This window comes from Symphalangus syndactylus, chromosome X, assembly GCF_028878055.3.
Source record: "Symphalangus syndactylus isolate Jambi chromosome X, NHGRI_mSymSyn1-v2.1_pri, whole genome shotgun sequence".
NCBI lineage: Eukaryota > Metazoa > Chordata > Mammalia > Primates > Hylobatidae > Symphalangus > Symphalangus syndactylus.
Window position 1 is genome coordinate 123808103 of NC_072447.2, and position 11032 is coordinate 123819134.

Genomic DNA, 11032 nt, shown 5'->3' on the forward strand with positions numbered 1-11032 from the left:
TGACTTTTTAAAGAGATGGGACTCACTGCAACTGGAGAGAACACTTAGCATATGGATATGATTGGTGTTTGATTCCTTGCTCTCTGGTGTAACCGTCTAAAGGCAAACATTCCTGCAAACAGGTTTTTGACAGGATGTGGATCAGCCAGGTCACTTTGTCTTATCTTTGGTCACCTGATCACTCCACTGCTTCTTAACACCTCCACCAGGGGGAGGGCTGGCACAAGGAGAAAAAAAAAAGCAAGCATCAGCGAATAGTATAGTGTCTCAGGGTCCGAAGCAAGTTTAAATGCCACATAGGAGCATCCAAAGTCTGAATCTCCTCTAAAATGTTTCCTTTCTCCCAAAACAGGGAACTGGCTGTCTGGTAGTGAAGACAAACAAGTGGAGAAGTTATACGATATAGTTTAATGAGAGTTAAAAAACTAGTATGTGGAAGGCTATGGGAACATGAGGAAAAATATCTTGAGCTGAGAAAGTAGCAGATGAAATTTCACATGCAAAGCCACAGTCATGAAGAGACCATGGTGTGTCAGGGTAACTGTGAGCAGTTTATGTAACTGGAATGAAAAGGGCTCAGAGGAATGGCAGGGAGTGGCAAGAGATCGAGCTAGAGAGGTATTCAGGGATGGAAAGAGGACTTTGAGCTTTATCCAATAGGTGAAAATGAGTAATTAAAGCATTTTAATCAGGGAGGCTCTGTGATCACATTTGTGTTTTATTTTATTTTACTTTATTATTTATTTGTTTATTTTTGAGATGGAGTTTCACTGTTGTCGCCTAGGCTGGAGTGCAGTGGTGTGATATCAGCTCACTGCAACCTCCGCCTCCTGGGTTCAAGTGATTCTCCAGCCTCAGACTCCTGAGTAGCTGGGATTACAGGCACGCACCACCATGCCCAGCTAACTTTTGTATTTTTGGTGGAGACAGGGTTTCACCATGTTGGCCAGGCTGGTCTTGAACTCCTGACCTCAAGTGATCCGCCTGCCTCAGCCTCCCAAAGTGCTGGGATTACAGGTGTGAGCCACCGCACCTGGCTTGCATTTTAGAAAGAGCACTTGGCAACCACTATGTGAAGGGTGATTGGAGAAGGACAAGACTGTGGAATGGGGAATAAGGAAGGAGGAGTTTGGAGAATGACTCCAAAGGTTTGAGCTTGGCTAGAACCGGTGAGATGGTGACATTGTTGATCAAGACTGGGAACACAAGAGAGAAGCAGGTTTGGAGAGATCAATTTTGAACATTTTAGACATGATTTTCTATTGGTCAGACATTGATGTGGAGATGTAAACACATGTAGGGTTGGGGAGAAGGAAAGATGAGAACAAAAGCAACACTGGGTTAAGGGAACTCACTTAAGAAATTTTAAGCTATTTAATCTTGGGAACTGAAGCCAGTCATGTAAACATACTACACCAATCTAGTCCCTAACAGTGTTTTTTCTCTTGTGGCAGAAAGAATTGCCGTTCCTCTTTGAAATCTCCTTCCCAGACACCTCCAAAGTCTTATTGACATAGTAAACGGAGGCCAACCACTACTAACAAGTTCTAGAAGATATAGGATCTTCTATAGTAGGTTAATGGAAAATACAAAAACAAACAAACATGCAATGAAACTGCCTCCTCTCAACCCATTTTCTTAACAAATTCAATTTTCAAAACTAACCTTTAAAAGAAAAGGAACAAAATGAAAAAGACAATAACTTTTAAACCACTTGAAAATTACCTCAAACAATCAAACTCTCAAGATTCAGTAGTAAAAGATAATAGAACGTTAGATCTGGAAAGGATATTAGAGAGTGTTTAGAAAAAACAACTTGCATTGCATCTGACTCCAGGTCCAGTGCTCTTTCTACTCTGAGCTGCTGCTTACCAGAAAGTACCATCTTCTTAAAAATCAATGAATGGTATCCCAAACATTTTGAAACATATGTAAATTTTGAGTTAAAATAGTTAACATTTCACAGGAATTCAACTACTGGTGCTATATTTTATACATAATACATTATCCTGTTAAATGCATTGACTATTAGACAAGGAATTATGAATCATTTGTCAAACAATATTTATCTTTCAATGGAATCCATTGTGTCCACAATTGCAAAGCAATATTGAAGGGTACTAAGATAGTTTGGGTTGTCAGCTAAGACATGAAAAATATAGCTTTACTATACAGAACTGGATATGATAATATATTCATTAAAGTTATGTTCTAACTGTTCAATAAACTTCTAGTAGATTAATTTAAATAGTTCCCCATACCGTGCTGCATCAGGATTTGATTTGTATGCCATCTGTTGCAATGCACTTGGTTTTACATGCCTGTCAATGAGAAATACTACTTCCAAATGTCTTCATGGTTTTGTCCATACTGGACTTTGGTTATGATTTTTCACCTTCTACTCCCCTGAAATCATTATCCCAAAGTAACTTTTTTTAGGCACCTATTTTCTGGGGCTCAACATGTGAAAAAACATTTATATTGTCTTGAGGAGTTGTCAACAACAATAAATTGAAATAAAAAAGAAATGTATGATTTTCTCTTTCTAGACTATATCACCGATTTTCCCACAGGAATACTGGGCAGCGATGTGGGTGGAAAACTTGACAATTGACAACCTGTTAGTTAAATATTGTTTTTCTTCTCTCTCCCCTCTTTTTGACTCTTAGGGTTTAGTCACAGGAGGATAAAACTAAAAGTTGTTTCATTTCTGGGCATTTTTTCCTTCGTAGTCTCTGTGCTCTGGTTTCTCATTAGACTGCTTTGTGAGAGCAGCCTTTCTTTATCAAGGTTGAGTCTCGGTATAAACTGTTATGTTTGTTTGTGTAGGAGAGGAACACTAAGAGAAACTTTCAGGCTGAGGGACAGAACCAAAATTAGAAGAGAAACTTTGAAAATGTTTGATGAAAGTCTGGCTAAATGGCTTTAAGGACATCTAGCCACAAACTGTCTCCCAGAGCAAATATCTAATGGCAATTGCAATTAAAGACATAAATATTTCCAGTCCCTTATTCAACTCAGAGGCTAGGCTGTAGCAGGAATCTTTCCTTCTTTCCTTGGAAGCTGCCTCAGCCTAAAGTCTGCTAGGCAACAGATCCCTGATCTCAACATATTTCTCCCTGTCTAAATTCTTCATTAGAGTCATTTTCTTTACTGCCTCCCTCTTAAAATATTCATACATAATAAAGTAATTTAACCAAACCGTACAGAAGTATGATTTACACTGTGCTTTTATTCAGGCAGAAAATGGAGGTTTGGGTATTTATATGCATATGTTGGGAGGAAGGAGAGTGGATACAATGTATGGAGGCAAAGGGCAAGGAAAAATAAATGGAAACACTACTTCACAAAGTTCTTCAGTTGCAATCTAGAAGGGAAGAAGGGTTGATGGGGGATCCAAAAGTTTTAAGCAGAATATAGTAAGCTTTCAGTCTGACAACTCACTCTGCAGAATGTACTTCCTTGCAGACCCCTATATGACCATAACTCAACAAGAAATAGATAGCACACTTGACAAAAAAAGGATAATTGGAAAAAGATTTATTTACAAAGGGATTACTTACAGAAGCGTAGATATAGGGAACCACCAATAACACAGTAACCCAGCCTAGTAAGAGCTGAACTCTTACTATCTCTTGACCATAAGGTATAGGAGCAGGAAATGGTTACTAGAACTCAGAAGGAAGGAGTTGTGTACAATTGGCTGCCTTGAGAGGAGTGGTGACTTTGTTGAAGGACTAAGCTAGCCCAAGGTGATCTTTTAGGGAGAATAAATACTGCAACTTAATTTTTCTCATTGGCCAAACTGAGCCAAAAGCTGGCGGCGGGGGTGGGGGAACAACAACAAAAAAAACAAAAACAAACAAAAAAAAGATTGAAGCAGCCCGTACAGGTCAGACTCCTAAAAAAAGAAAGCAGGGTGGAGAAAGGTGGAGAGTGCATCCGGAGGGGCAAACTGGCGATATCTAGCACAGTTACTGAGTGGAGGTTCTGTGAGCAGACTCCTTGGAGCCTGGCATAGTGTTGGAATCATCTACTGAACCAACCCTAGGGACTGTGGCAATTTTATTTTCATACACACTTTGCTTCGTGGCTGTGGGGTCAAAGTTATTAGGCTTTTCCATTATAGAATTTTCTTCTCTGTTCTTTAGTATTCATTCCCTTTTCAAATTCTCTCAGTCATACTTTCCTAATCTGGTGTCCTTTGGGATATCATTTAGAACTCTTTTGCTTGCATGTGACAGACAAATGAACAAAAAAATTCAAATTGACTTAAGGATAAAGGGGAATTTACCAAATCAAAAAACTGAAAAGTCCAGTTGTAGTTTGCATTCAGGCATAGCCAGGTCCAGGAACTCAAAGATGTGATTAGGAACCAGTCTCTCTCCACCTCTGTATTCTGCTTTCTATTACAAATCAAGATAGGCAAGGTGGCTGCCTGCCTTGCCAGGCCTACATCCTCAAAGGCTAATGTCCAGTTGAAAAGAAAGCTTCTCTTCCCTGAATATTCAAATAAAAAACAAAAGATTCTTCCTGTGTCCAAGTGTTCTCATTGTTCAATTCCCACCTATGAGTGAGAACAGGTGGTGTTTGGTTTTTTTGTCCTTGCGATAGTTTGCTGAGAATGATGGTTTCCAGCTTCATCCACGTCCCTACAAAGGACATGCACTCATCCTTTTTTATGGCTGCATAGTATTCCATGGTGTATATGTGCCACATTTTCTTTTTTTTTTTTTTTTTGAGACGGAGTCTCGCTCTGTCGCCCAGGCTGGAGTGCAGTGGTGCGATCTCGGCTCGCTGCAAGCTCCGCCTCCTGGGTTCACGTCATTCTCCTGCCTCAGCCTCCCGAGGAGCTGGGACTACAGGCGCCTGCCACCATGCCCAGCTAATTTTTTTGTATTTTTAGTAGAGACAGGGTTTCACTGTGTTAGCAAGGATGGTCTCGATCTCCTGACCTTGTGATCCACCCGCCTCGGCCTCCCAAAGTGCTGGGATTACAGGCGTGAGCCACCGCACCCGGCCATGTGCCACATTTTCTTAATCCAGTCTATCATTGATGGACATTTGGATTGGTTCCAAGTCTTTGCTATTGTGAATAGTGCCGCAATAAACATACATGTGCATGTGCCTTTATAGCAGCATGATTTATAATCCTTTGGGTATATACCCAGTAATGGGATCACTGGGTCAAACGGTATTTCTAGTTCTAGATCCTTGAGGAATTGCCACACAATCACACGCCGGGGCCTGTCGTGGGGTGGGGGGAGAGGGGAGGGATAGCATTAGGAGATATACCTAATGTAAATGACGAGTTAATGGGTGCAGCACACCAACATGGCACATGTATACATATGTGACAAACCTGCATGTTGTTCACGTGTACCCTAGAACTTAAAGTATAATAATAAAAAAGTGAAAGTAATAAATGAAAAAAAAAGATTCTTAAGCGAGGCTTCAAGTGGCTGACTAGTGGCATCTCATATTTGCCTCCTCTCCTAATAAGAACTAAAATAGCGAGTAGATAATCATGCTTAAAATAGACCATCCAAGAAAGAACACTGGAATTCAACAGAAATGTGATAGGAAACACCTAAAGCAAAGAAGGAGAGGGAAGCAAAGCAGCCTAATCAGCTGGAATCAACTGGGAGCCTGGAGAGACTCCCCAATGCTGAGAAAGGGTAAATGAGAGCCCCCCCCGGGATCCACATTCCCACCGTGAATCCCTGCCATTCTAGCCAGGGGAGAGCCCCTAGATTCTTGCAGGCCCTGAAACTAACCTAGAGAGCTACCTGGAAACTGCACGATGACACTGCTCCAGGGAGAGAGTCTGTACTGGGCCCCACACTCCCTCCCATTCCTAAGCAGCTACATACAGCAAAGTGCCATTTTGAGATCCCAGCTCACAATAGACTTCACATTGTCCTGGGGCCCAGCAGCACCCTGGCTGAGGTGCCACCCAATTGCAATTTGCCACAGGGCTGAGGCATAAACAAGATGCAGACTGGCACAACCAAACTTGGGATACAAGAAGAGCACGCATTCCCCACCTGCTGGAATAGGCTGCTGCCACTGAAGGCAACTTGTGGTCCCCAGTGGCAGGGCTGCAGCATGGCTGCTGCCACATCCCACTTGAGCATTCTGCTGGGCCCTAGGAATTGCCTCACCTTTGGCTAGTATGGCAAGTGCCTGCATGCACTGTCGAGGGAACTGCCCACCCCGGCATTGTCCCCCACTCCATGCCAGAGCACACAGTCAAGGGGTCTGGGAACTGCCCAACCAAGTTCCACCTTTGACACCGGAGTACTCCTCCTGGTGGCTGAGATTGGGCCTACCCACCTTGCTGCTACCACCCAGCTGGCACCTACCTGAACATGCCACCTGCAGACCTGGAGACTGGCCCACCCAGACCATCGCAGCCACCACCAATGCCAGCGTGCACCACTCAGGACCCAGAGGGTTCTCTTGCCACTGCTACTGCCATTGCCCACACCACATCAGCTGCCCAAGGGCCCTGCCCACTTGCCCAGCCCACCACTGCCACTACCAGCATCTGAGCAAGCCACCTGGAGGCCCAAGGATCAGTCCCCCTGGACCCACTGACATTAGTGCCAGTATACACTGCCCTGGGACCCAAGGACAGACACAGCCCATAGCTGCTGCCACTGGGGCCCAAAGACTGGCCCACGTGGTATCTCAGTCCCCGGCAAAATTTCATTAATAAACATATCCTAAGCCATTCAGGAAATTACAGATACCAGACATTACTTACAGCCAAAGAAATCACACAGAGGCCCGGTGTGGTGGCTCACATCTGTAATCCCAGCACTTTGGGGGAGCAAGGTGGGAAGAGTGCTTGAGGCCAGTGGTTGAAGATCAGCCTGGGCAACATGTTGAGACCCTGTCTCTGCCAATAATGATAATAATAATAGTAAACAAAGAAATCATACAGGTACTATGCTACTGCATGCACTCAGAATCAGAGCCAAAGTGCCCTATCCAACCAACACCATAGACACATCGTCATGAAAAAGTCCTCCTCTACAAAAGCAAATTCAAAAAATTGGAGAAAGCAACTGCTACACCAGATGCACAAATATTAACATCAGGACATAGGAAACATGAAAAAGCAAGGAAATACAACACCTCCAAAGGAACACAATAATTCTTCAGAACAGATCCCAATCGAAAAGAAATTTATTAAATCCCAGAAAAGGAATTAAAAATATTGATTTTAGAGAAGCTCAGTGATTCCAAATAGCCAAAGCAATTGTAAGCAAAAAGAGCAAAGCTGAGGCATCACATTACCTGACTTCAAATTATACCACAAGGCTATAGTAACCAAAACAGCATGGTACTGGTATAAAAATAGATGCATAGATCAATGGAACAGAATAGAGAACCCATAAATGAATCCACATATTTATAGCCAACTGATCTTTGACAAAATTAATGAGAACATACACTGGGGAAAGGGCACTCTATTTAATAAACGATGCTGGGAAAATTGAATAGCCATATGCAGAAGAATGAAACTGGACCCCTGTCTCTCACCATATATGAAAATCGAATCGAAATGGTTTAAAGAAAGCGAGCATCCAAATTGGAAAAGAGGAAGTCAAATTTTCTCTCTTTCCAAATGATATTGAAACTTTTATATCTAGAAAAACCTAGAAAGTTTACCAAAAAACTCTTAGATCTGGTAAATAAATTGAGTAAAATTGCAGGACACAAAATCAACATACAAAGATCAGTAGTGTTTCTATACACCTAACGAATTAGCTGAGAAAGATCGAGAAGATAATCTCATTTACAATAGCTACAAAAAAGAACAAAATACCAAGGAATAATCTTAACCAAGGAGATGAAAGACCTCTACAAGGAAAACTACTAAATGCTAATGAAAGAAATTAAAGAGGACACAAACAAATGGAAAGACATTCCATGTTCATGGATTGGAATAATTAATATAATTAAAATGGCCATATACCCAAAGTAACCTATAGATTCAATGTAGTTCCTATCAAATACCAATGTCATTTTTTCACAGACTTAAAAAAATCCTAATATTTGTATAGAACTAAAAAAGAACCTGAATAGCCAAAGCAATCCTGAGCAAAAAGAAGAAACCTGGAGGCATCACATTACCTGACTTCAAAATATATTACAAGGATATAGTAAACCAGAATAGCATGGCATTCATATAAAAACAGATACATAGACCAATAGAACAGAACAGAGAGTCCAAAAATTAATCCACGTATTTACAGCCAAGTAATTATTGACAAAGTTGCCAAGACCACACACTGGGGAAAAGAGAATCTGTTCAATAAATGGTGCTGGAAAAATTGAATATACATATGCAGACGAATGAAACTGGACCCCTGTCTCTCACTATATACAAAAATCAACTCAAGATGGATTAAAGACTTAAACATAAGATCCCAAAATATAAAACTACTAGAAGAGAACATAGGGGAAACACTTTAGGACATTGGTCTGGGAAAAGATTTTATGGCTAAGACCTCAAAAGCACAGACAACAAAAACAAAAATAAACAAATGGGACTATATTAAACTTAAAAAATCATAACAGGGATCTCTGAAAAGAAAAAGTAAAATAAAATAAAAAGCTTCTGCATAGTAAAAGAAACAATCCATAGAATGAAGAGACTACCTGTTGAATGAGAAAATATATTTGCAACCAATTCATCTGACAGGGGACTAATATCAAGAATATACAAGGAACTCAAACAACTAAACAATGAAAAAAAAATCCCATTAAAAAGTGGGTGCAGGACATAAATAGACATTTCTCAAAAGAAGACATACAAACGGACAACATGTATATGATAAAATGCTCAACATCACTAATCAACAGGGAAATGCAAATCAAAACCCCAATGAGATATCATCTTATCCCAGTTAGGATGGCTATTATTAAAAAGACAAAAAATAACAGATGCTGGTGAGGATGTGGAGAAAAGGGAACTCTCTCTTTTTTTTTTTTAGTATCTCAAAGAAACTGTTTATTTGGAGATGTTTTGCTTGGAGAATATTTGTGAAGAAACTAGAGAAAGGGGACAATGAAAGAACAACATTTTACAGTTTGTTTGTAATGAGCCTTGTACTTTACATAAGTTATCCAATTCAATTGAATTCTCACAATAGTTCTGAGGTAGATATTATAATCAACATTTTACTGATGAAGAAAATCAAGGCTCCTAAACTGACACAGTTAAATGATATCAAACCTGGTTTGTATGACAGTATACTGTCTTCCATTTTAAAAAGCAAATTGTACATAAATCTGTCATACTGAACCAAGTAGCTAAACCTATATATTTATTTAATTACCTTTTCACCTTAACCAAATTGTTTTACTTTTTTTTATTATTATACTTTAAGTTCTAGGGTACATGTGCACAATGTACAGGTTTGTTATGTATGTATACATGTGCCATGTTGGTGTGCTGCACCCATTAACTCATCATTTACATTAGGTATATCTCCTAATGCTATCCCTCACCACTACCCCCACCCTAAAACAGGCCCTGGTGTGTGATGTTCCCCTTCCTGGGTCCAAGTGTTCTCATTGTTCAATTCCCACCTATGAGTGAGAACATGCACTGTTTGGTTGTTTGTCCTTATAATAGTTTGCTGAGAATGGTTGTTTGTCCTTGAGATAGTTTGCTGAGAATGATGGTTTCCAGCTTCACCCATGTCCCTACAAAGGACACAAACTCATCCTTTTTTATGGCTGCATAGTATTCCATGGTGTATATGTGCCACATTTTCTTAATCCAGTCTATCATTGATGGACATTTGGGTTGGTTCCAAGTCTTTGCTATTGTGAATAGTGCCACAATAAACATATGTGTGCATGTGTCTTTATAGCAGCATGATTTATAATCCTCTGGGTATATACCCAGTAATGGGATGGCTGGGTCAAATGGTATTTCTAGTTCTAGATCCCTGAGGAATCACCACACTGACTTCCACAATGGTTGAACTAGTTTACAGTCCCACCAACAGTGTAAAAGTGTTACTATTTCTCCACATCCTCTCCAGCACCTGTTGTTTCCTGACTTTTTAATGATTGCCATTCTAACTGGTGTGAGATGGTGTCTCATTGTGGTTTTGATTTGCATTTCTCTGATGGCCAGTGATGATGAGCATTTTTTCATGTGTCTTTTGGCTGCATAAATGTCTTCTTTTGAGAAGTGTCTGTACATAACCTTCGCCCACTTTTTGATGGTGTTGTTTGTTTTTTTCTTGTAAATTTGTTTGAGTTCTTTGTAGATTCTGGATATTAGCCCTTTGTCAGATGAGTAGATTGCAAAAATTTTCTCCCATTCTGTAGGTTGCCTTTTCACTCTGATGGTAGTTTCTTTTGGTGTGCAGAAGCTCTTTAGTTTAATTAGATCCCACTTGTCAATTTTGGCTTTTGTTGCCATTGCTTTTGGTGTTTTAGACATGAAGTCCTTGCCCATGCCTATGTCCTGAATGGTATTGCCTAGGTTTTCTTCTAGGGTTTTTATGGTTTTAGGTCTAACATGTAAGTCTTTAATCCATCTTGAATGAATTTTTGTATAAGGTGTAAGGAAGGGATCCAGTTTCAGCTTTCTACATATGGCTAGCCAGTTTTCCCAGAACCATTTATTAAATAGGGAATTGTTTCCCCATTTCTTGTTTTTGTCAGGTTTGTCAAAGATCAGATAGTTGTAGATGTGTGGTATTATTTCTGAGGGCTCTGCTCTGTTCCATTGGTCTATATCTCTGTTTTGGTACCAGTACCATGCTGTTTTGGTTACTGTAGCCTTGTAGTATAGTTTGAAGTCAGGTAGCATGATGCCTCCAGCTTTGTTCTTTGGGCTTAGGATTGACTTGGGAATGCGGGCTCTTTTTTGGTTCCATATGAACTTTAAAGTAGTTTTTTCCAATTCTGTGAAGAAAGTCATTGGTAGCTGGATGGGGATGGCATTGAATCTATAAATTACCTTGGGCAGTATGGCCATTTTCATGATATTGATTCT